The 26867-nt window shown below is 40.3% G+C and overlaps 1 long non-coding RNA gene across 1 annotated transcript in view; it reads left to right on the forward strand.

Moving 5' to 3' along the window:
* Window positions 1-24989, forward strand: part of LOC310827373 — an 85000-nt gene extending 60011 nt beyond the window's left edge. The window contains exons 7-10 of the long non-coding RNA XR_014556302.1: window positions 7538-7691; window positions 13554-13803; window positions 14658-14813; window positions 15810-24989. This is a non-coding gene — a long non-coding RNA (uncharacterized lncRNA). The remainder of the gene's footprint in view (window positions 1-7537; window positions 7692-13553; window positions 13804-14657; window positions 14814-15809) is intronic.
* Window positions 24990-26867: the final 1878 nt, after the last annotated feature.

Raw genomic sequence — 26867 nt, forward strand, 5'->3', positions numbered from 1 at the left:
AAAAAGTGAAAATTCAGGCAAGTTGTTGAACTTTTATTTTTATATTTTTTTGGCAGCAGCGGGGGGGGGGGGCTTGTGGTTTTTTTTGCAAAATCTCCAAAGAAAATGAAGTTTTAAACCTATTTTTAAATCCAAATTGCCAAAAAACAACATTTCCAGTATGGGCTGCCAAAGACCCCGGGTTCCCCTGGACATTTCAGATGCTTTTAGGAATGAGGATGCACTGCAATATTTTGTTGCAGTTCTCCCTTATTAAGTCCTGGTAATCTAGTGACTTAATAAAAACACATATTTACTGTAGAACAGTTAGGGGAAAAAAATCCATGTCAAATGAAGGTTATTTCAAAAGGCAAAACAAATAAATAAATCAGTTGGTAATGCTGATATTAACAAAGTACATGTTATTGAACTTTAATCATCCTGGTTTGGATCCTATAGCTGCTTTTGTAATATATCTCATTTTAATAAGATGAAATTGTACAAATCCTTTGCCTGCGCAAAGGCCCCTCTTGCCTCTCCCCACAGTGTGAAACAATTAAATCGGAAGTCTTTAATTAACTACAGTTGCCCATTTTAGTTGAACCAAGGTTACATGCTCCTGCCAACCTATCAGTTCGAAAGCACATCAAAGTGCAAATAGATAAATAGGTACCGCTCTGGCGGGAAGGTAAACGGCATTTCCGTGCGCTGCTCTGGTTCGTCAGAAGTGGCTTAGTCATGCTGGCCACATGACCTGGAAGCTGTACACTGGCTCCCTCGGCCAATAAAGTGAGTTGAGCTCCGCAAGCCCAGAGTCGGCCACGACTGGACCTAATGGTCAGGGGTCCCTTTACCTTTACCTTACCAGGTTCAAAGCAAGCCAGGATTTTAAACCATGGTTTGAAGTAGATTTAAGATCTTGGTTTGTTAGGGTTGCCATATTTCAAAAAGTAAAAACCAGGATACCCCGAAAGTGTTGAGCCTTTTAAAGGAAAAACCAAAATTTGTTGAGACAAAGCGTTACCTTTCAGAACTTCCCCCAGGACACCAATTCCGCCTTTGGCATTCCGGTAATATGGCAGCCCTAGGTTTGTTCTTATTAAGACATGATTGTTTGAACCAGGCCTATATATGACGCTTTTAGAGTTATGCATTTACCTTCCTAAATGTACTTGCTATAATCTTCAAGTTGTTTGTTTACATGGTCCTGAGGCTGTAATCCAGATTTGTTAGCTTGAATCAACAACTTCATTTGGAGGTGGTTTATATAAGCAGGGGATACACAAATGATTTCACCCCTGTACCTACTTGCTTCTGTTCTGGAGTTTGCTTCCTGCGAATTGTGAGTAAGAATGTGGTGCAGAAGTTATTCTTAGGGAAAATGTTGGATCTGCTGGAAGTAAAGAGGGGTTATCGGTAATAGCCTGGAAGCTCTTCCCCATATACATCCAAAGGACTGAGCTATAAGCATAGGACACCATCTTGATGCATTGGTCCACTTCAGATGTAATGCTGAACCCTGGCTTAGGGCTACATGAGCAAGCCTCAGCCATGTGCTTCCTCCCACTCTGCTCCAGGGCCAGTCCAGTCACAGGGCAAAATGAAAAAATGGTCTCAAGCAATGGGCAGACGTAGTAGTAAATTTGTGGTCTCTCTGCTGGACCACTTCTCAAGCTCTTGTTGCTGCCCATATGATGCTACTGCAGGGCTTTCCTCCTCCACCCTGCCTCATTCTTAGAGGGAGGGCCAAAAATTCTAGTCACTGTGGCAAAGTAGTGGCAGTCTCCTGGCCACCTTGCCCAGGAGGTCTCATGCTGATAGAGGACCCGTATGGCCTTTTTTCGGGCTGTGTACACATTTCCTCTGGCTCCAGTGCGCTCATACCACTGATGCCTGAAGCAATGTACACCTGATGTTAGAAGACACCTCCCCTCCCAAAGGTACATTTTCCAGAACTGTTTACAAATTCGCAGGGAACTTTGGGAACTGTAAGGGGACTAGAGGTTTTCCAACAACTCTCAGAACCTTTAACAAACTACAGCTTCCTGGATACTTTGGGCGAAGCCTTGACTGTTTTAAGTGGTATCACAGTGCTTCAAATTTATGGTATGAATGTGGCCATGGATTCTCTTCACGTCTTTTAGGATGAGAACTTATACCAAAGTTCTTATTTTAAAAAAGGGAGAGAGTGGCAGAACATGTGTTTTCCATGCAGAAGGCCTCAAGTTCAACCCTTGGCATTGCCAGCTATGTTTGGGGCAGATGGGGGGAGGCGGAAACATATTTTTTCCTTCCCTTCCCTTGGCCTGGCCCTCACATCCTCTCCAGCAGTGATGTAGGGTGGTAGTGGAGGAATTGGTTGGCACAATTCACCTCCCCTCCCAAATGCCCCATCTAGAAATGTGGTTGCCCATCTCCATAAGGACAACTGGCTACATGGCTGGTTAGGAAGAATCCCTCGGGTTAAGTACTGAATTCGTTCCGGAGGTCCGTTCTTAACCTGAAACTGTTCTTAACCTGAAGCACCACTTTAGCTAATGGAGCATCCTGCTGCTGCTGCGCTGCCGGAGCACAATTTCTGTTCTCATCCTGAAGCAAAGTTCTTAACCTGAAGCACTATTTCTGGGTTAGCGGAGTCTGTAACCTGAAGCATATGTAACCTGAAGCGTATGTAACCTGAGGTACCACTGTACTGAGCTAGATAGATTAGTAGTTTGACTCAATATAAGGCAGTTTTCCACGTTCAATTAAACTGTACACTGTTTAGAAGGGAATAGTGACTCCAAAATTAACATAATTAATTATGTTCGTTGTAAACAATTGAAACAGACAGAAAACAAAGTTAGACCATATATTTTATGTAAGGAAATCATTTGAATTTTAATAGTCTACCATATATTGCAGCAGCTTAAATGTATCAGTGCTGGTATTGAAGAAAGGGCAAAGGAATATTATCAATCAGCACAGCTGTTAGCATTAAAGTATTAAGAATATATATTTGATTTAATATTGTGGTTGATAAACAGCACTTCCTTATCATTGCATATAGTAAAGGGGCAGCTTCCAGCACATTAGGCTGAATCCAGACATGTGGGGTAGTACTCAGCAAAGTTTTACTCACCGGTTGAAAGTAATAGACCTAACTTAGTCATGCTCATTAATTTCAATGGGTATACTCTGAGTAAAATTTACCACCTATAGACATCAGGATGTTGCCTTCTTCTCCTTCACTCTGCAGCCATCAAAATCTGTTCTGGAGAGTTGGGTGACCCACTAGAGCAGATTTTTGGGGTACACAGGGGCTATAAGAGAGAGGGAAAGTGAAATCCTGCTGCATGAGTGGTGTTCCACTTGCTCAATATTGAATTCTCCCTTTACCTACCAAGCAATCATATTTTTCATTTTTATATAAATCAAAAAGTATTTATTGAGAGCATCTCCTTTCAAGCTGATAAAAAGAATATAATGGGGGAAAGTCAGTTTTCTTGGGCACATGTCTCATATGAATTTATTTTATACTTGGGTCAAATCTTGAAAATGGGCCAGCCTTCTGATTAGTAGTAGGAGCAATGTCAGAAGGTTTTCCTAGAATAACTTTTGAAACCAAAGTTTGCAGCATAATAAGAATACCTCCTTACCTTAACTGTCAAGAAACGTGGTTTTACCTTCAATCATCCTTGCACTTTGGGTCTTCAAAAATGAGAGCAAAATCCAGCTTTCTCCTTGTGGAAGGGGATTCATATATGGTTGGTGTTCTTTTGGAGTAATAAGACTTTGCAACCAAACAGTGGAAGATATATGTCAGATGGCTCTCCAATAACATTAAGGCTGCTGATATATGGGATATTGAAGGCAGATTAAGTTGTTAATGTATATTAGTATATTCTTAATTTCCTTTTAATTGAAAAAGACATATTGACTTTAATTAGAACCATTTCACAGGAACTGTCAATTAGCACATGTCAAACTAGTTAATTCAGAACAGAATTCTTTTAATTAGGGTCTGCTTTCCTTTAACTGTGGGGCCAATGAAATCAGCCTTTCCCTATCAAGATTTTAAATGTCTCTAAGACATACAATACAAGTGTAGTCTCTTATCTATTATTAGAAGCCCATATGGACAACATTAAAATGATGATGCTGGCATTGTTCATAAAGCATAAATTGAAGCTTCCATTATAACTGGGCTTCCCCCCTCCTCCCCCCCCTTTCAGAGCAGGGGAGAAAGAATAAAATAAAGTCAGAAGGCTTTAAACAAAGACTATTCCAAATATAAGGCTCTATCTTACTATGGAAATGCATGACTGTGTGAGATAGAAGATGTTCACGTTCATATTTATACTGACTATGTCTGCTCATATAAATGAGTTCAAACAGCCTAAGGCATGTGAAATTGTCCAAGCAGCGAAGCAGTAAATTGAACCCCAATCAAGTAGAGAAACACACCCAGCACCTTGTTTTGGGAAGATGCACACATATCCACAATAACTGCATTATATTCATTTATTTCCAAGATATATATGCTACCTCTCAGGTCATGTTCTCCAAGGGTGACTCTCCTACATGATTTAAAACATTATATAAAGGTAAAGGGACCCCTGACCATTAGGTCCAGTCGTGACCAACTCTGGGGTTGCGTGCTCATCTTGCTTTATTGGCCGAGGGAGCCGACGTACAGCTTCCAGGTCATGTGGCCAGCATGACTAAGTTGCTTCTGTCGAACCAGAGCAGTGCACGGAAACAGCGTTTACCTTCCCGCTAGAGCGGTACCTATTTATCTACTTGCACTGCATGCTTTCGAACTGCTAGGTTGGCAGGAGCAGGGACCGAGCAACGGGAGCTCACCCCATCATGGGGATTCGAACCGCCGACCTTCTGATCGGCAAGCCCAAGAGGCTCAGTGGTTTAACCCACAGCGCCACTCACTAAAACAGCTGTCTGAAATAGTTTCTAGCAGGGGTAGCCAATGTGCTGCCCTCCAGATGTTGGTGACTACAGCTTCCACCATTCGTGACCTTTGGCCATGCTGGCGGGAGCTGATGGGTGCTATAGTTCAAAACAGTGTTATTTTTCTAGAAAAAGAGGCACCCACCTGAACTCACCATGAATGCCTCCCTCTTTCTCTTATAATGGCAATGGCACCCACCTGACAGGTTCTGGAACTGAGTTCTGGCTGAAACAAATCCCTGATCCAAAACATCTGGAGGGCACTGTGGGCCAGATTCAGGTAACTGGTGTCACTAGCAGAAACCCACACAATGTCTTCCATTAATGCAATGAGGTTTTTCCCATCTCATCCCCCTGCACTCTTGCCCGTATGAGAGAGAGAGAGAGAGAGAGAGAGAGAGAAAGAAAGAAAGAAAGAAAGAAAGAAAGAAAGAAAGAAAGAAAGACAACCCCCCAGCCACACATCCCCGAAAGTCGGCACTTTGTCCCTGGATCGAAGGCAAGTCTTTGGGTTTTACTTTTTGAAATATGGCAACCCTACCAGAACCGTACATGTGGGGAGGAGAGGGAAGATTGTTCTAATGGGCAAACAGAAATGCTTGCACTGGTGGAGCACAACATTGAACTCCTCCCAAATTTGGGAGGGACTTCCACAAGCAGAGGGACATCACCAAAAAAAAAAAAAGGACTTGTCCCCATCTATCTAATTGATCTTGCTGGCAGGCCTGTGAACAGAGCCTAAGGCTGTAGTTGCAGGTGGTCCTTCAAATAACTTGTCCCAAACCAGATTGCATGCAGAAGTTTAACAACTATTGCTGTTATGCAGATGGAAAATCCTTATAAATTGATGCCGTGTTCCTTTGAAACCTGGGGGTTTATGCATATGTAACTGAAGATGGTGTTGCAGGGAAGTAGGTATAGGATTACAGCTTCAGTCTTTCCCATTGAAATGAACGGAAGTTAAAAATCCCAAACTTTGACATTGTTCTCAAAATAAAATAACAAAAAATGCAGAAAGAATTAACAAGAAATCCACACTTAGTTTAATCAAATGAAGCTTAGTTTTAATGTTTTCCTGACCTATATCAACTAAGGATTAGAGAGATTAGAGAGAGGAATACTTATTAGCTGAACTGTGGATTCCAAAGAGGATTACCTTGTAAGATATTGTATGTATCTTGGTACATTGTTTAACATATTATGGGACCGATTAACTGAACAATAACACCAGTATCATTTACCAAGAAAGAGTCTATGATAATATCCAAGTCTTTTGTACACATGTTTGAGTGCTTAACATTTATGGACTATGAATCATTCTTTACTAAGTCAGTAACTGGGGTATTCACAATGTAAAAAGTCTAAATGAACCATTGATCAGGTTGCTAAGCATGTTGCATTTTTTCAAGTGACCAAGCATTTTGGTATAGAATTGACTTTTATGTAATAGTTTCTGTGAAGTGCAAATACTGATTTCCTCAAAATATGAGTTTACATGACGTGATTAAACTTTTGCTTAGTAGCCTCTTAAAGTGCATAAAATGAATTCTACTGAACCAAGAAATTTCAAGAGATCACTTTTACTTAATATTGCTATGTGTTGCTTTCTGTTCTGTATGAGGGATGGCACAACACACATTCCCACCCTAAGTATGTTTACATAGCATCCATCTAAACACAATGAGACATTTTCAGGTAAATATTCTTAGGACTGTTGCCATAACTGCATTAACAGCCACAATCCTATACATGTCTACTCAGAAATAAGCCTTATTGAGTTAAATGGGGCTTACTTCTAGGTAAGGGAAGTGAACAGAAGGGAGTACACCCCATGGAACTTAGAAGGATTTATCCCTAACATGTTTAGGATTTTAGTGCATTGTTTTCCATATCACTTTTACATTTTATAATGAAGCATCATAAACCTTTACTTAGAATCTTAAATGCTTTAAGATAAATTAAAATGTTTCTATAAGCAGATCTAACACACTGATTTGCATGATTCAATATCTCTTATGCCTTAGCTGTAATCCTTAAATATGCAACGTTTCTTTAACCATATTAGTGATTTTGAAAAGTAACTAACAAATCTCCATGATTGTTTTGTGAAATGTGGAGAAGAACCATTCCCAACCCCCACAGATGCTTATTCCAGGGTGCTGGAAGAGGAAACTCCACTTTGAATTAAGTACCAGGTGCCTGAGATCAATTTCAGAGGCAGCAGTTGTTGGGTAAACTTTGGTCCGCTAAAACTTTGTGCAGATGCAGTGGTGTAGCGTGGGGGGTGCAGCGAGGGCCAGCCGCACCGGGCGCAACATCTGGGGGTTAGGGTTAGGGGGTGCAAATCCACGGGTTAGGGGGCACAAATCCACGGGTTAGGGGGCAAAAATTACTTGCCTTGCCTCGGGTGCTGACAACCCACGCTACGCCACTGTGCAGATGTACCCATCCCAACATTTTAGTAATAAAGTTTTCATATAGCACTGTACTGAAGTGTTTGGAGTTTCACAAACATTAATTTAGTTATCCTTCCAACAACTTAGACATGTACCTTTTATTCTTATGTTAGATATGTACTGGGAGTTGACAAATATGGCTTGTCTTAATAAAGGTGTACCTAGGCTCCCTTGCATCCTTGGCAAGCAGCTGTATCAGCACTCTCCATCCACTGTACCCTTGAAAAGGAGATGTATTTCCTCCCCTGTCTCTTCGCCTGGCTGCCCAGAACAGCAGAGGAGCAGCTCAGGGAGTGTGCAGATGGACAGGTGGGTTCCTAGCCACTCCGAGCCAAAGTGGAGAGGTGTGATTTTTGTGCCACCACAGGCCTGCACCCTTGGCAGGGGGCAACCCAATCAACCCCTAGGTGTACCCTTGCTTTCCTGTGACCAGCCAGAAAGCTTATTGAAGAGATGAGATTTGAATCAGGGCCACCACAGCTCATTCTCTTAACCAGTTTAGCTCCCAGTTGTCTTGTGTTCCCTGAATCCCTAAGGTCAATGCAAGCTAATTCCACACCTTTGCACATATTTGCAAATATGTACTTTTATGTAATTGATATGAGTACATGGTCAATCTAGCAACTCCTATTTATCATATTGATTAAGCGAACACATGCTGTCTCAATAGCAGGGCTAGAATGCATTTGTCTCATTGAATGTTTCCATGTATTCATAACTAAGTAGCCACTGCCATTTACATGTGTACACACCTCTAATGACTGCGCAATGAGCTCTTACAATAAAATTTGAGATGCACTGATAGCTCAATATCTTTACAAAGCTTCAATTGCACTTGAACTGGAGCACAATTTTCACAATTATCTGCGCCACATCTTCCCTCTCCTTTGGGCTCCTTGATCTTCTCTACCAATTCTAACTTTTCTGCCAACTTTGGTTCATGAAAAGTTGACCCTCGAGGCATAACCATTTGAAAAATTGTGTTGAAATGCTACAAGATGCAATGGATTTCATCCCCATATGATATCAGTTTCCTGAAGAGGCTCTTAATAAAAATTGCATTTTTGCTAAGTGATTGGTCACATGAATCATGTACCGGCCGTGTATTGTTCATGAATCAAATTGAGAGCCATTTAAAAATGACTAGGCATTAGGGAAACCTAATAGCTTTTTAACAGATTATTTAAATGACTGGAGTGATGATTTCCAATCATTTTTATCCAAACAGCAGAGCTGCAGAAAGCTGGGGTGGAATTCTCTTCAGAAAGAAAGTAACTTCCCCATTAAATTCCTTTGTTGCTGGATTTAAAGTTTTGCAGAGAAAAAAGAAGGAATTTCTCAGATATATATTCATATTTTGGCACCTGGAGCTTAGAAGTGTAATAGTTTGACCAAACCCAGATGAAAGAAATGGTGGCTTGAGGGATTCATTCCACTCTGAATCATAGCCAATAAAGCAGAAAAGTACTTTCTGAACCAGGACTTCATGCAGATTGTCCAGTTCAGAGACAGGTTTTTAAGACATCTTTGGCCTAACAATCTGGTATGTTGCCATGCATTTTGAGAGTGGTTTGACAGCATTCCAGCAACATATGTAGCTTTAATGGGAATTCTTTCATGCTGATCAGTAACTCTTCTAACACTTTGATTTATGGTATGTCAGTACTGCAAATACAGATGTTTGCATTGCACAATGATGGTTACACTCATGGACAACTCCTAGAATTTTTGCTCATATTAATTCCAATCCAATTTTGTTAATGATTACCTGATCTTTACTTACTCCCTTAATGTTCAGTGTGTTCTAGAATTAATATTGGTAACTTGCAGCCCAGTCCTATGCATAATTATTGGAAATAGGTTTCCTAAGCTCAGAGGGAATACTGCCATGAAAGTTTATATGGTAGTGCAACTGACATTTAACAATTTCCAAGAGTAGTTGTAGGAAGCATGACATTATGTGACCAAATAGACAATAAACCGCAAGACTTGACTACCTTATCCAAATCGTACTTTGTAAAGCTGGATCTTCCTTTCATTTCTGGATCAAGAAATCCACTGGACGGTGCTCTTGGAGCAGGCTGATCATGTAAATATGATTTGGATATACGTGCGCAAATCTGTTTCTCGTGCCTGGCAAATATGGCAGTGTGGCCATTGCACCATACACTCTATGGCATTTGCTAGAAAGAAAGCATGAAATTCAAGATTGCACTGGACTTAGTGTCATTATGGTAGCCAAATGTCTGTGAGAATGTTGTGTAGAAATGCTGTTGGTGAGTCTTGACACTTGACACGTCTCCACTTGCATCCGCATTGTACTCTTAATTATTCTTGTGGAACACTGCTGGGTTTGGTTGGGAATTCTGCTACAGAACAATTTGCAACAATAGCAGTATTAATCACTGTTGCTGGGATAGTGCTAGTCCTGGAGTTGCATCCAGCAGAAGAATGCCAAAAAGCTGTGTCACCAACACAGCATGATATAGGACTCTAGCCCAATTTCAGATGATCTGGTAAGTGTGTGCTAGAATCATAGATTCGTAGATTTGTAGAAGGCCTTAATTCAAATTCAAATGTCAGTTTTGTATTCCCGTCACCTTCGTTATGAGAAACATGTCTGAAAGAGTTAACGGATCCCATTTATCACTCTTTTTGCATGGAAAACTCAAAGGAAAGCATCAGGTTTAGCTAAATAATTTCCAGCAGGTAGAACTAATCTCTAGAGCTAGATTTTCCTAATGTTAGTAGCACGTGTCATGCTGCTGTTTTGGGGCACCTTTCAAGAGTCATTGATAAGCGATTTCCTTTTTTGCATCACCAGCAACAATAGTTCTGTTAGGAAAACAATTGAGACACTTTGATTTGGCACACTGGAAGCATGTGACGTGCAATCTGTAGATGCTAAATCTAAAATTTGCTAATAACTTCCTTGCTCTCCTGGTTATCAGTGGCAGTCCTTGGGGGTCTCAAAATTCAGTAGTGCCCTGTGCAATGCCAAAATTTAGTGCCCCCACCTCTCATGCTCCATTCTAAAGTACAGTTGCGACACCCTCAAGGCTCCATGCCCAGTGCAGCCGAACCGGTTGTGCTCCCCTAAATCCACCTCTGTGGTCATTTCCCCCCCTGCTACAGGAATGTTGGGGCACACAGAAGTAATACAAACTTTAGGTATGAGCAGCACTGCAAGTGATGTCTAGTACCTCACCCCATTGCACCGTTTCAAACATGCTATTGATGTCAATTCATGGTGCTTGCCCAGCATGTCGAAGGACTGTAGAACTGATGGCATATATGCTTTGTACAATGATTTGAATAAAAAGGAGGGCTATTTGCATACATTGGCCACAGTCCAGTTAAATGGTCTTCTGCCCATTGGGAGCAAGCATACTTGAATCTGCATCTGATTGCAGCTGTTGCTATCTATGTAAGCCTATATTGGACCAATAGTTCTCACATCTACACATGTATTCTTAATATAATTGCGGCTCTTATTGCACTTTTGAAATTGCAGCTGGGATTTGAGAAGAGCTGGTGTAACACATATAGGACTTTTGGTTCACATGATGGTCTTGGTATAATTAATCCTCAGGATTCTTACTGCTCATTGTAAAACAATGAAACAATCCCCCCAAACACAGTTTAAAGATTTCAAAACATATATTTTAAGGAGGTTACAAATCAGCACATTGTATTTTGTGGCAACGTCATAAAAATAAGCTAACATGATAACATCTAATGAGGGAAATGTTGCATGCAGATGTCTGCTTGCCTATTATCCTATAAAATGATTGTATATTTTATTTTTATGAGAAATTTCGCTGTAAACATTTAAGTAAAAACATTCATTTTTTAAAAAGTATAAACACAATAAGAGTGTAGTATATGAAAACCCTCTTTTAAAACCTGGTTTTTAATGCTTCAATAGTGGTTTTAAAATAACTAGCAGTGAAGATTTTAGCTGTTCTCACTTCTCATAAGTGATATTCTGTGATCAGAATTGCATCTCCTTGCATGATGCAAAACAGTGGGGTTTTATTTGCCTTTCTTTCTTGGCACTTTGACCACCAGTTTTACTTTTATTGTGGTGTGCTGAGAGCCAACCCTCATATTCTCAAGTAAATACAAAGAGCAAAGGAAAGGAAAGGAAAGAGGACATATAATTTTGTTGTCGCTGTTGTCATTGAGATTTTCATGGTGTCTATGCACATTGGGCACCATTTCATTTTTATTGCGCTGCACTGATAGGAGTGTCACATACCATTAAGTTAATACCAAGTAAGTGAAAAAGAAGTAGAAAAGCAAAACTGATTTCCCTCCCTTCTACTATTACGGTTGTTGGACATTTGTGCATTTAATGTATACAACCTTTATGGGGAGGAAGGCTCAGCACCTCATAAAGAGTCTATGTTGGTTTATTTTGGTTGTGTTTCTCCATAAGCAAGCACAAGTACTTGCTATCCATGGGATGAAATTACTGGAGAGTTTATGAACAATTTGCAGATCTGAGGCGTATTGTATCCAGCTCTGTTCAGACAAAAATATCCCAGTGTATTTGAAATAGTATAGTTAGTCTGCACATCTGTCATAGGAGCCAGTTCTGACCATTGTTTTCATACCTGGGGAAAGTGAGAGCTTCCCAACCTCTTTCCAGATATATGTATAGTCAGATGGACAATAATAATTGGCCGTGGTCAGTGCTTTATTTCTAAAAAAATGTTTAGGGGTACCCTCATTTTCCTACTCATATTGAAATACTGCCCTCTCAATGAGACCAAACTTACATTCACAAAATGTTTAGCGGTATACACCCCCCTGCATTCCCCCAGAAAGAAAGCACTGGCCATAGTGTATATTAGAAGTCCAGTTTCTCTTGAAGCATTCTCCTTCTTTAACACATTTAAATTATTCACACATCCATAGCCCAGTTCAAACATTGTTTAGTGGGGCAGAACTGAATTGTGCTTATGGGGGCTGCCCCTTAGTGCATTTACCATCACTTTTGAATAGAGTCAACATACAACTTGTACACGGACAGACTTGTACACAACTCAAGTTGTGCTGAGTATGCATGGGGAGGAGAGCACGTGCAATTCTGCTCTCCCTGTCAATGTTGGGTCAACAGGGATATGTTGTCTAAGCAGGGATCATGCTTCTGTGACTTCATCAGAAGCCTTTGTTGCTAGCTTTGAATACCCAGAACACCGAACATCCCCTGAACTGACAGTGTGGAATATCCATGCTATGCAAAACATGCAGATGTGGCCTACATAATCTCCTGATTTTTTTCTCCAGGTTAATATCCGAAAATGTTCACCAGCATTTTCAGAGGGAGAAACCTCAAAAATGGAAATCATGCAATATATTACAGCTTTTGGGGCGAGGTCGGAACTGGGGGTTAAACAGCCTCCTCCAATACTCTGTCAGGCTCTTGCTGTCAGGGTGGAAGTGAGGGTGGACAAGTAATTGTGTGCTTTTCCATCCTTTTCTCATTATTATTCCTCCTCCCCCATTGGAAAAAAACCAGGAGGGAAATAAACTATGCCAGCACCAAGGCTGGCACCATTTAATTCCTGGTATCATTCAATTACCCATGTAGTTTGTTTAGTTCTTATATGGAATGGGGGCAGAAAAATGACTTGAGCCGGCCATGTGTGCCTGCCTGTTGAACCCATTGCAAAACAGATAGATATATGTACACAATCATGCTGTTTTAATCCACTGATTCTTATATAAATATTGAACATTTGGTAGATTCTTATATAAATATGACACAATGTATCTCAGTATAGGAAGTGTTGCAAATTAGATCATAAACAAATTTAATTTAGCTGGCATTTACATATTTATACAGGCTGTGTGTTTGAGGCTTAGAAAAACTGACTTTTTCTAGTTGGAACCATAAGCTACTTGAGTACAAGAACAAAAATCAGTTTTCAAAATGTTAGTTTTTTTTTTAAAGGAAGTGGTTATATCCACTCCTAAGGACAAAATCATTAACTGCTATGCCTGGGCTTTTCCATGTAATGAGCATCTCTTTGAAACAACAACCCCCCAAAATCCCTAGCCCAAGACCACACGATGGCTGCTATGTTTTGAACCATCAGTCATTCTCTTGAATTTAGAACTGATGTCACCTGCTTGTTTATTCTCTTTCCTTATTCACCTTAGGGAGAGGAGGGAGAAGATGAGAGAGTGCTAGCTAGAATGGGCAGAAGATTATTTCTTCTGGAAAGGAATTCTGGATTTGGAATACTGTGATAAAAATTAAATAACTGCAAAAGAAGATTCTCATTGATTCATCATAAACAGAGAAGAGCCCTTCTAGATCAAAACCAAAGGACCATCTAGTCCAGCAGCATCCTGCTCATCATGGTGGCCAACCAGAAATTTCTTGGAAACCCAAAAGCAGGATATGAAGGTACCACTCTCACTTTTTTTGTCTGAATCTTAGTGGTGGTTATTTCGAGACATATTGCCTCCGAACATAGAAGTTCCATTTAGCTGTCATAGCTAAGAGCTTAGCACCAGTTATCACTTCTAGATCATTTTCTGAGAAAATGCCTTTTACATAACAAAGTAGGAGCACCTTAGGTTCCAAAGCTATATGGCATCCTAACATATCTTTTCTGGTAGCCTGTATGGCTTTCCAACTTTTCCTTTCCAATACTATTTTGCACTTTTAGATTTCCATTTATGGTTAACAAAACATTGATGAGATGAAAGACTGTTATTAATGTATATTTTAGCAAATCATCCTCAGCTTTTAAAGAACAGGATTGGGTTTTTTTTAAAAAAACCACAACCTCTAATGAGTTTTTAGGAAAATAGACACAACAACAGAAGTTGAAGGCAGCATGCCATCCTGGCATTCTGACCTCCCTTTGGGTTTCCTCTTTTGTGGCTTTAAGTGAGACCGATATTACTTGTCTAGAAACTTCCTGTGTTTCAGACTGCTTTCATTAATAATGTCATGAATCCCCTTGTGGAATTCAGAGAAAAAGCTTGCAACTGAACATGGTCTTGAACCAAACCAAGTATTTTCCTTTACATTAGTCAGAACAGAAAATATGATTCATATTGGATTCCTTTTATTTTAGGTGGTTAGCTTTAATCATGCATTAATTCATATGGTTATACCACATTCCCCTGCTCCTAAATTTACTAATAAGATACAAAGTTTGAACACTACACATTTTGTCAGTAAGGTTTTTTAAACTTATTGTAATAAAGGGAATAATACCTGTGATCTACAAGCATTCCATAAATTTGCAGCTAAAGTTGATATTGCTTTTTTTTTTTTCATCGAAAGAAACCCTTCTACTACCAAATCTTAACTTTGGGGGAAAATTACCAGATGTCTTCACTATGTGCCAACTGGGGGCATGAGAGAGAGAGAGCGATTCACCCCATCTGTATCTTGCAGTAAGAGTGAGTATCCAAGAGATAATCAGATTCAACAGCCCTGGCCATACTTTTTAAAGGAGGAAGTTTCAGAGACCTCCAAGTTCAATGCTGGGCAGATCATATTTGGGCAAGTTATATTTTAAACATATTTGGGTCAGGTCCTGGGTTTTATACTCCTCATGTGGCAGGAAGTGATGGTGGCTGATCTTAAAAGAAAATTATGGGAGCAAAAGCTGTTTTTGAAAGCTGCCACACTGCTGACAGTTACGGTGGACATTTACTTCAATCTTGTTAAACATATTAATTGAGCTTCCACCGGAAGCTGTGCTCTAAAGTGGCTTACTGTTTCTTTTAAAAGAAATATTTCACCAAAGACTTAACTCCATGTAGGCTATAGTTACCATTCAATTTATAATTTCATTTATCCCAAACAGGCAGAGACTGTCCTTCACACAGCTTAAGGAAGCTTGAAGCAGCATCTGCAGAGATACGTTTATTGTGAAACTGTAAAAGTCCTGAGCACTGCTCATTGAGCTCAGACAAACAGCTGAAAATACAGCCTGCCTTTGCAAACTTCAGTGTATGACATGGAGAGCTGGCAGACTGCCTGGTTTCTACTTAAAGGATTGTCATTCAGGGAAAAATAAATTTCTCTAACTAGACAAAAGTCAATGTTTTCATGTTTTACTGCAATCAGACTGATACGGCTGATAATTTAGTCTCAACACTTATAATATCTGCGGCTAATCAGTTACCTCAATCAATCATAACTACAGGATTCCTCTATTTTTTGAGTCTGTATAAATATGACTAAGATGTTTAACATTTCAGATCCCCCTCCCACTAATATTTTATGACATTTTATTGAGCAACAGAGAGTTTTTGCATGTATTAGCAGATCCATTTGGAAACTGCCTTTTTTAAATACAAAATTACAACAAGCCTGAATGTAATCAGAAGTGCAAACCTTTCTTTTAACATTCCATTCCATTCTATTTTAATTTTATGTATATCTTCTAGTCTGTTCGCCTGTCAAGGAGATGTGGAAATGTGCTGGCATTCCAGCTGAAGACATCATTATGAGTGAGAAAATGCTCAAGGCCTTTTTTCAAAGTGGGTGCTGAAAGAGGCGCTTTCCTTCTTTGACTCCAGGGGATGCTGATAGCTACCCCGCCAGACAGGTATTGTGGGGTCAGAGGTTAGCAATGGTGTGTGTGTGTGTGTGTGTGTGTGTATGCATGCTTGTGTGTACCCTCAGGATTTTATTGGAAGACAGGTAAGCAAATTTAATAAATATATTAATAAGGATGCGCCACACAGAAGGAAGACATTGACAACAAAGGAAAAGCAACCTGCAAAGAGTGAATGAATTCTGGGCAGCCCAGCGCTTGGCAGAAGTGATTTTAATATCTGACAGGTTGAGTTCCCTAATCTTTGCTATTGATATTGACGGGAAGCTTCATATGGTTTTAGAGATTTGTATCTATTAAGACATGCTGCGGTGTTCCTACAACATGGGAACAAGTTTGCTGGAGATCACTGCTCTTCTTTCTCTGTGATAAAAATTGATATGAACTGTTTTAAACTGCTAGCAGATAATTACTCTGAACACTCAATAAGGAAAGCTATATCTTTGGAGCCTTCCTTTATCTTAAAAAAAAATCCTCTCCCCCCCCCTCTTTTGTTTCTTTGATTACTTGGAGCCTTGTAATCAAACTAAGCTTAGTTTCAGGACCCTTGGGGCAGTATCTCTTAGTTCCCTGTCAAGCTGCGTTGCAAAACAATCAATCTTGCTCTTGCACTCTCTTGGCGGAAGTGCCAGGACACGAAGAGTGCAATGCTTTGCTCTTGCCGTGAAGCCTCAATGACAAAAGTTTTTATAAGAAGCTGACTGTATTTAGGGTTATGAATATGCAATGACTCTCATTAGTATTGAAGCACAGGAGCAGGGGCTGACATCCCCCCGCCACTTTGAGCTGCTGCAGAATTGTCTAATGAATTGTCTTGCTCTTTCCCTTGCACAGGCTTTTTCTGTTGTGGCTCCCAGTTCCAAGGGGAGTTGCCCAGTTTGAGAATACTATTGACTGCAGAAATTAATTGCCAAGAACTGCTCTTGATTTTGCTAAACAATCTTGAGACAGTGTTCAAATTGTCAAAACAGAAAGCCATTCAACTCTACATGGGATAAAATCAACACGAGGGAGGGGACCTATGTGCCAATTAATGTGGACACACACTTTGTCCATGTGCACATATGTATAGTATCAAATGTTGCATGTGCGTCTATGATAACACATGCATGAACATGCCAGGATGCAAGATTGAAACTGGGTCAAACCAAGTCACAGATATCTGACATTCTATTGGTTTGGCACTTTGTCTTCTCAGTAGAACAAAGAGGGATGACAGAAGGATCTCAGAATGAAAGCTATTCACATAGCACAAAGCTATTTTGTGAACCTTTTAGGACTCTTTCTCACACTCCCTCGCTTTCCATCAGAACCCCCACCCAACATTTTGTGGTTCATGCATACACCGTCTACCATGAATGCGTTGCTGATAATAATGTTTCCAGTAACAGATTAAGATATCCATCTGGAGGTGTAGTATATGAGATGCTGATAAACATGCTTGCCTACATGTCTCTGCCAGATAAATTAAATTCTGTCCATGTTATAGTTCACTCTTTAAAAACAACAACAACACCATAAAGGGAATTTGGTGCTCCTTTGCAAATTGCAAAAGATAGGAATGAACGGAATCTGATAAGCTCTTTCAAAGAGGCCTAAGTAGGCTGAAAAGAGGTACATATAGATGGCTTCATAAACTCAGTTCATTTAATTTATATCAAAAGCAGCTGCACTGAAAGGAGAAAAAAGTTGTTAATGTTTGATCAATTTTGGGGGACGTTGACCACCTCCACCTGTGTCCAGATTCATGTTTCCATCTTCTGTGGAATCTCTCTCTATAGGAGTACAGTGTAAGAATAAATGCAGTTCTGACAAAAGTGGCGCAAGTATCATACATCAAACACTTGTTACCTCTCTTGGCCTTAGTGATTGCACATGACTAAGAACAAGTCAGTGATAAAATCTGAAGAAAGATGAAACCAATCTGGGCCTTTTTAAAGACCATCAATCACTCTGTGCAACCATGATATTATTAGCTCAAGTAAGCCTTGTTCTCCCATTTAATGGACATCATAAACCCCCCATCCTCTTCCTATCCTGAGACCAATGCTACCATGGGAAATCATTTTTATGGGCAATATCTTAGTAGGGAACCAATCAGATCTAATCACATAACAAGCTACTGAATTATTCAACATTCTCCCTAAATTTGCATTCTAGCTCTTCTTTACTGTCAGCCCATACTTCTAAAAATATGTGGATTTTATTTTTTAAAAAACAGCCCGCAATATTATATTAAGAAGTCAATGCTATGTGAGGATTTAAAAAAAAATAATAATCTGTGCATCTTCTGGTTATCATTGGTTTCTACTGATTTCTACCACATGTGAATTGCCATGTAAGAATATTTCATTCTTGTTTTTTTTGCCCTTCAAAATTACATCGCCACTAAATCCTAACCACTCCCAGCTGTAAAAACAGCAAGCCCAAGGACAGAAAAAGTGAAACAATGGTTTTGGAAAACAGAAAATGTTTGACTGTACTAAGCAAATAATAACTGGTACATCTCATTGATGTTGTTACGAACTCTGGAATTGTATTATAGGAAAATATTTCAGTTTTAATTGCAAATCTGGATAGAGATGATTTGGGGTCTGTAATTAGCACATAAATTCCAGAGTTTGTGACTGCTGTGAAAACATGCAGTATTTATGGAATGATTATTTAAATATAATTCAGTGTTTCTTGCTTTCAGCAAATACCGCAAAATCTGATTTAATAAAGAGAAAATGGTTAGTTCATGGATTTCTAATATCACACCATCAGCTTATTTCACCTACTACAGGTTTCAATCTGTGTTGTTTTGAACTTTGTTTCCATTGCAAAGTTTCCACACCGGCATAAAAAGTAGAAATGCATTTCTGTTAAAAGATTAAGAGTGTGACAGTGCTGCAAATGTTTTACACGTGCAAAGCCATAACAGGAGTTCAAGGGATGGGTATCTGTCATGCACCTGCCAATCCCATAATTAATTGTTTAAAAGAGAACCTCTATTACTCCAGTCAGATAATTGGCTCTCACCCATTCAGGGCTACCTGAAATTGCCAGGTACTCTCTGGGATCAGAGTCTTGATGAAAGTAGCATACCGTCAACATGCTGAGATAAAGTACGTCATCCCATCCTGAATGTGATGAGGGGTATATCCCTTACGCCCTCTCCCACACTTCATTACATATTTGTACTTGTGTGTAAAGTTTTGCACACTATGCACACCTGTCATGATTTTCAAGAAATTAGTTATGAACTGACACTAGAATCAGAGCATTTACTTCATGGAACAATGCTTTGATTGTATATTGGAAGTTTTTTTTAAAATAAATAAATAAAAGCCAACATGTACATTCAGGTCTGAATAAAATGATTCGGCTGCTCTTTTTAGAACCATTGGTTGGATCCAGACCAAGGCTGCGATCCTAAAACCGCTTGCCTGGGAGTAAGCCCCATAGAACTCAATGAAATTTATTGTACTTGGTTCCCATTTTAATTAATAGGATGTTTAGCTTTAATCTAATTTCAGTGGGAACAACGTGCAATTAAGTTATTCCTCATCTAACTCTATATTTTTGGGCAACATGCCTATTACATTTTCCCATAGGCCACCTTCTTTTTTCACATACTGGAACAGGTACATGTATGGGCATGCTGTCTCTTCTTCACACATGTCGCTGTATAAAGAAGTTGGTGATTTTCTGCTTCAACTGAGCAGCTGATTGATACTTTATACATGATTTCCCCACACAGCATGAAACATGCCAGCCATTTGTATTTCACAGCAAAAGGTACACAATTGTAAACCTATCAATAAAGTGTAAACTACAAAGAATTTTGAAAGTTTGAAAGCACCAGATATATGCAAGGTCACCATATTTTGGGAGTGCCAAAATTACCGTATTTTTCATCTATAAGACGCCCCATATATAAAACACTCCCTATTTTTGGGGACTCAGATTTAAGAAAATAGGGGGAGATAGCCCAGAGTATAAGATGCCCCCTAATTTTTGACATTATTTTTTAGGAAAAAAATCTAGTCTTATACACGGAAAAAATACGGTATACAGAATCAGCATCAATGAGGCCTATTACATAGCATACCAGTGATATCATAGATGGTTTCATTCCATTTCTTAGCTGAGCATGGAAGACCACTGGATGTGTGAACAGGCATATAGAAAGTGAGCGTGTCAGGGAGAAGAGAGAACAATCCCCTGAAATGCAACTTTTCTACATCCAGTCTCCCCCCTCCTCCAAGAGTGGAACATTCAGACATGCAATACCCATACTCCACCCACCCATGCTTGTATACTTGCTACCTGAAGTGAGAGTCCAGGGAAAAGTTTTAGCATTTGAATGTGTTGATTGAATAAACTGTCCCGCACACTGGCTCCCAGAAGCATTTGCTGCAAGACTGCATTACTCATCGCTCAGCACTTTGAGAAACAGGTGGCTACATCTTAGGAAATGACATCCTTTCTTTTTGTCCCTCTGATGTTCAGTGCAAGGGCACACCATCCAGCCCTGCTGTCAATTTTGAATTTAGACGTGAATTGTGATATCGATGTCATGGTGCACATGCTTTGAGAAAGTAGTTATGAAGAATAATAGAGAGATTCAGTGGGAAGCCACTGAAAGCTGTAATTTAAGGTTCCAGAAACCTCAGTGTTACGATTACCATTAAAATTTACAGTGACAGAAGCCCAATTACATATGGTTATTTTCTTTTCTTAAATCAAACCATATTTCTGCCGTACATGAAAGATTCATTTCCTCCTACCAATCACTGTCACGGGAACCTATCTTTGTAGCTTCTGGTGTCAGAAGAGATGGGTTAGCCTTATCCCTCTGACAATGAAAGGATCAATGGGGGTAGCAAAGCTGGGAGCCTCTTTGGAGCCAGCAGAGGAGTCTGATTTGCATGATAATCAGCAGTGGATCCGCTCAGTGCAAGCCTCCACACTTAGCAAAGTGCAGCTCAAACTTTAATAGCAGCAGTGAAACCGAAGGGAAGTGGGAGCTTTGACGCGAACTCCAGAAAAGCTGGCAGGTAAACCTGAAAAGTCTAGTGAAACAGCTCCAGCAGCAGCTCTAATGACCAGGCAGGATAAAAGAGGCTGGAGATACTCTTTGAAAAGACTGCCAGCTCAGGCCCATTTGTTTGTTCAGTTGAATTGGGTTAGCTTAACCAACTGACTGACCAACACATTTATTATAATTAATATTGTTGGTTAGTATATCATCTCTATCTATCTTTTGAGGAATATCTATTTACACAGAATTGCACCTTCTTCTGCCCGGGGCTGATGCAGTTCTACACATGCAATATTCCTTGGTGAGTTAATCTGTGGATTCAGTGACATGCGGGTCTCATTTATTCTGTATATTGTATAGTCTTTCTCCCAGGAGCCTGAGAGTTTCAGTGGCACTGCCCTTCCCCCACCCCATATCCTCTTGACAACAAACCTATAAAGTAGATCAGGTGGAGATATCTAAAATGGCTTATGGCCAGCCAATGAGCATCATGGATGAAGAATTTTAAACTATTCTTACACTTTGGGTTGCATTCAGCTATGCCACTGCATAAGTGGAATGACCCCTGCTCATACAACTGAGCCTTCTCTTCCCCTCCTCCTGCCACACCCCCTGCACCTCCCCAATCTGCTCTGGGTTTTTCCCCAGTGCCCCAGAACAGATTTTGACGCAGCATGGGGGATGCCCAGTGGAGGGAGAGGATGTTCCTCTGGCTACTTAGGGGTGTGGCATATAAGGAAAGGCATTGTGATGAATCATAGAAAGAGGCTCATTAATATAGAAGCTTATTATAGAAGGGATGATTGAGCTTTTCCAAACAAATGATTCTCAGCATCTGGCTACTGTACTGCAATCTAGATGAGTCTTTCCTTGAAGGATTTAGGACCACAGGGGTGGAACAGTTGTACCCCAAACCTCCTAATGTTTAGGATACAACTGCTCCCCTCCTGTGGTCAGTTTCCAGTTCAGCCACCATTTTCACACTTCTTTCCATTTCATTCCTATTTCTCTACTGCTAGTCTCAGATATAATTCAAAAGTCTGGCTTGGAGTCTAAGTACCTTTTCTATTCTGCTACATCATAGTCAAGAAAATGCTTACTGATCCAAACACGACTGAGGTCCCTGCATCCTGAAATCTCACTTGAGGGGCTGTCACATAGAAAAAAGCAAAGACTTGTTCTTTGTTTCCCCCAAGAGCAGGAATGTAATTCTAGATGTTGTTGGACTACAGTTCCCATTGTCCCTGACCATTGCCATGATGGCTGGGGCTGATGGGAGTTGTAGTCCAAAACATCTGGAGGGCAACAGGCTCATGATGGTTTATGTAGAATATATCAAAGAAGATTAAGTGAGCATAAAGCTTATCAACAGGCCAATTAAGATCCGAATGTAGCTCGATAGCTAATGCTAGGAAGTACATAGCTAGCAAGTTTCCTGCAACCATTACACCTAGACTCAAGAGTCCAGAACCCCCTCACAGTTCATTTGGCAGCTGTTCCCTTATAAAGGCTCCTAGGTGGAAGAGAGTGGGACATGGCAGGTGGAAGCAGCTGTGCCTTGATGGCAAACAGTCTTCCCTCCCTTGTTTCAAGTGGTATGAGTATCACTTGTTGAAAAGCTAAAGGACAGAGGCAGAGTTTGTTATATCTTTAGCTTGCCACCAAGAACAACTGCAGCCAAAGCCAATGAACTGCCATTAGATCCTGTAGTCTTCTAGGTGTTGCTGGGCTCCATCTTCTATCAGCCATAGACAGCATAACCAACTGTCAGGCATGATGGAAGCTGTAGTCCAACAACAACTGAAGGACCATAGGTTTTCAAGCCTTCATATATAGATATATATATTTGATTTTATTTTTTCATATAAATATATCATCAAAGTCCCCAGAGCAAGATGAATGCTGCGTGAACTCAGAAGGCACACACAAGTAGCAGAACGATGCTCTGTCATTGCCCTTTGATTTTTCCATAAAGTGAATGGAATTCTAATTAAGTGCATGGCGGAGTTCATGCACCCTCATGTTGACTGCTCAAATACTGTGCAAAGCTATAATGTGTATACGAGCCATAGAGGTGAGGATAAACAGGAATATTTACAGAGGTCAATTCCTGAAGTCACTTTGTGACTTATGTAAAATCTATTTTTTTTAACTTCAGTGTGGAAAGCTCATATCTTTACAGACAGCAGTATTATGAACAATAAAACAGTCCTAACAACCAAACAGCACCTGTAAATGAACGACATTTACACAGTTCTTTTGAACTCAAGCTTAGATGCTATCAATTTTATAAAGCACAGAGCCGTTGATTCAATATTTAACTAACCTTACTTTCATCTTCTCATAGTCTTTCCTTGTGCTAGTCTATTCATTGTGTAGTAAATAATAAAGACTATTGAGCAATGACTACAACCCATCTTCCCCATAATGACATGTCGCCTGGATGGAATGACTTGAGGAGGAGGTGGGGTGCAGGCACTCATGTCACAGGAAATAAATGCCTGATGGTTGCTTTCCAACAGGAGAACTGTGAGCCTTGTGGAAACTTTCATGGAGGCTGTTTCTCTGGAGGCAGGAAGAACACCCTCAAGTGAAAAACAGAAACATTTGCAGCGGTCAGATCACACCTCCTTCTATGCTAAAGGCATCAAAGTTCCAGAATAACTAGGAAATGTTTTTTTAAGAGCCAAAAAGTATTTGGGACAAGATTTTTGGATTCATCCTGGCAGTAGACTTGAAAGAACTCCACACCAGCTGTTTCCTGTTGTTTCGAAGCACAGGGTCTGATAATGGCCTTTACTCATCCACATAGCTAATAAGTGTGGACGATGTAGTCCATGTGGCTGGTTTTCCACATAATCTGCATGAAAGTTTCAAAGGAAAGAGGTATCTTCCTTTACCTGGGTTGTCTTCCATCATCTCAGTAGTATGCTACTCTGCTGTCCAAACGGCAGAGTGAAAGGTACTTTGGACAGGCCGCCAAATTATTATGGTTATATATTACATTTTAATCTCACTGTTCCTCCAAAAAGCTCAAGGTGAGATCTTTATTGATACAACAACCTTTTCCATAATAAACTGTTGTTGCTGTTTCGCAGGTGAGATTCAGATGCAGACCAGGTTGAGCAGTTAAAGTGGATTTGGCACACTTGAGCTTCCATAATCGGCTTCCAATTTTGGAGGGACTTTTTGTGGTAAGGAAAGTGATGGGAAATGCATTGGAAAGCATACAATAGAAATGGCTTGATGTGAAGCCATATAACATGTGCCACCCCACCCCCCGGGTCAAATACAAATGAATGCTCAGTAAACACTTGATCAAGATGAGTTCTTACTAAACAGGTCATCTGGAAGCAACCCAAGTGCCAGGCAAGCATGCTGAGGAAGTGAAATCTGGAGAAGGATCTCTGAATATTATCTTAATCTATGGACAGGTTTCTGCTGGAGATGGTGGTCCTCAGCTAGCACTTTGGAAAAAAGCTAGGTGCTAGTAAAAAGTTTTAAAAACCTTGTCATGATATGTTCACAGTCGTCAGATCCAGTAAACAATCTGAACAATCTGGCCATGGCAACCAGTATCAGTTGTAGCTTCCAGATGCTGTTCAAGGCTGGCCCCACAGCCAACCCAAGAGTGGAAATGGCAGGTAAGGGGTTCACAAGATCCGAGCACGTTGTCTCATTCAAGATTTAATAACAGGGTTCTGCACCATTTAAAGTTTCTGTGTGGCTTTCAATGCCAGTCCCTCACAGTGTTGTTAGATGTAGAAGAATTAAAAGTACCAGGCATGTTTTTCATTTCCCCTGTATCAATGACACATCTGAAGCCACAGTAACTGTAATCCTATTAAATTAAACATATGTATTACATGTACAGTTGAAAATTCTTATGTTTGATTTTATTAAATGTTCAGCACTGGATTTAAGCCCCATTCCCATAAATTAATGGGAGTTGGGGCTGTCAACTTAATAAATTATTTTAATCAATTAACTGTCTGGCTTTTAAGTGATTGTTCCAAACTCTCAGAGAAGGTGCTCTTGTGAGGTTCCTGAAGGAAGATCAAATACAATTTCAAATGATCTGCTAGCTTTGGATGACAACCAGAAGCAAAAATGATCTTTAAGACCTTCAGATTTGGCAAAGGGAGGCAGCTTATTTCAGCAATTGCATGTGAACTCAGGCACACATCCTACTGAATGCAGCAGGGTTTACTACCATGTAAGTAGGAATGAAGCTGAATGTTGGAAAATTCAGGCAAATAAAGGAAAGGGCTTCTTAATGCAGTTCATAGTTAAACAATGGATCTCACTCCCACAAAAGATAGGGATGGCCATCAACTTGGATGATTTCAAAAGAGGATTAGATAGATTGATGGAGGATGAGGCTATCAATGGCTACTAGACATGATGACCATTATCTGCCTTCATGGTTGGAGGCAGCAATGCATCTGAATACCTGTTGCTGGACACTGCAGTAAGGCGGAGTGGTCTTGAGCTCAGGTCCTCCTAACAGGTTTCCCACAGGCATCTGGTTGGCCACTGCGAGAACACAATGCTGGACTAGGTAGGCCATTAGCCCGATTCAAAAGCTTTTATGTTCTTAAGTGGGTACAGAATTGCAGTGTTAGGATGCAATTCTCTACTCCAGGGCTGTGGAACCTGTGGCCCTCCATATGTTGTTGGACTACAATTGCCATCACCCTAACCATTGGCCATGCTGGCTGGGGCTGATGTGAGCCTGAGCCCAACAATATCTGGAAGACCACAAGTCCACCATTCCTGCAATATTCACCTTCATGGGAGCATCAAACTCAATGGGACTTACTTCTGTAGAAATGTATAAACTTTCACAGTTACACAACTTTCTTCAAATGTCCTGAATCCTGGATTATTATTATTATTATTATTTGCAGATTAGTGACATTTTAAACTGTCATTAAAGGTTTAGTTGCTTATGTGATGATTAATTGAGGAAAACCTAAGCCTGAAGTGCTTCAGTATTTTAGCTTCGCAGGCCATATGGAATAATATTGGGTGGCTGGAGGGGGAGTGGGGCTGGTGGAGGCAGGGAAAGGTGGAGGAGAAATGCAATTTCCTTTCCCCTACTCCAGAAAACTCATCATAACTTGAAGGAAGTCAAGCAAGTCAGCATTTTACACCAGCTACCAACGTTGACATGACAGGCATGGAATTTTCATACCTACAGAATTGCTGAGGAAATCCTCCCTAGCAAAAAGTTGTGTGTGTGTCTCTCTCTGTGTCCCCCCCCCCTTCCATGAGGAGAATTGTATAAAGCAATTGATGGGTAGGCAAGGCTTGAAATGAACACATTTGAAACAAAGTCCCCAGAGCAATGTGGACTGTGGACTGCACCACCCCTTCCCTACCCCATGGATGTTTTAAAAACCGGATTGATAGGGTTTGTCCTGTGCTACTGATGACCAAGATTTGATCCATAAAGGTTGGCAGCTTTGTGAGCAATGGGAACAGATTTTTTTTTTTTACTTTAACTCTAGCCATTGAATCTGAAGAGTAATTGCCACCCTGGAAAGGTAATTACATATGCTATTGTTTATACACATAATAGGCCCTGGAATGCATGTTCTGCAGATAGAAAAAAGAAAATCCTGCTTTCACATTGGGGCGGTACGCAATGTATAGTGACAGAATGCCACAAATAGCATTCATACTCCTGCATGTTAATGGGTGATTTCTCTTGGTGTGTGTGTTTAAGGGAAGGGGGAAGGGATTTGGAAGGGGAGGGGAGGAGAGGGAGGCTTTTTTAAAAACAGTACCATGTAAATACAAGTGATTTCCGTCTCTCTCTCTCTCCCTCTCTCTTTTAAAGAATCATGAGAAATGTTT

The sequence above is a fragment of the Podarcis gaigeae genome, assembly GCF_964106915.1.
Source record: "Podarcis gaigeae genome assembly, chromosome: 11".
Lineage (NCBI taxonomy): Eukaryota > Metazoa > Chordata > Lepidosauria > Squamata > Lacertidae > Podarcis > Podarcis gaigeae.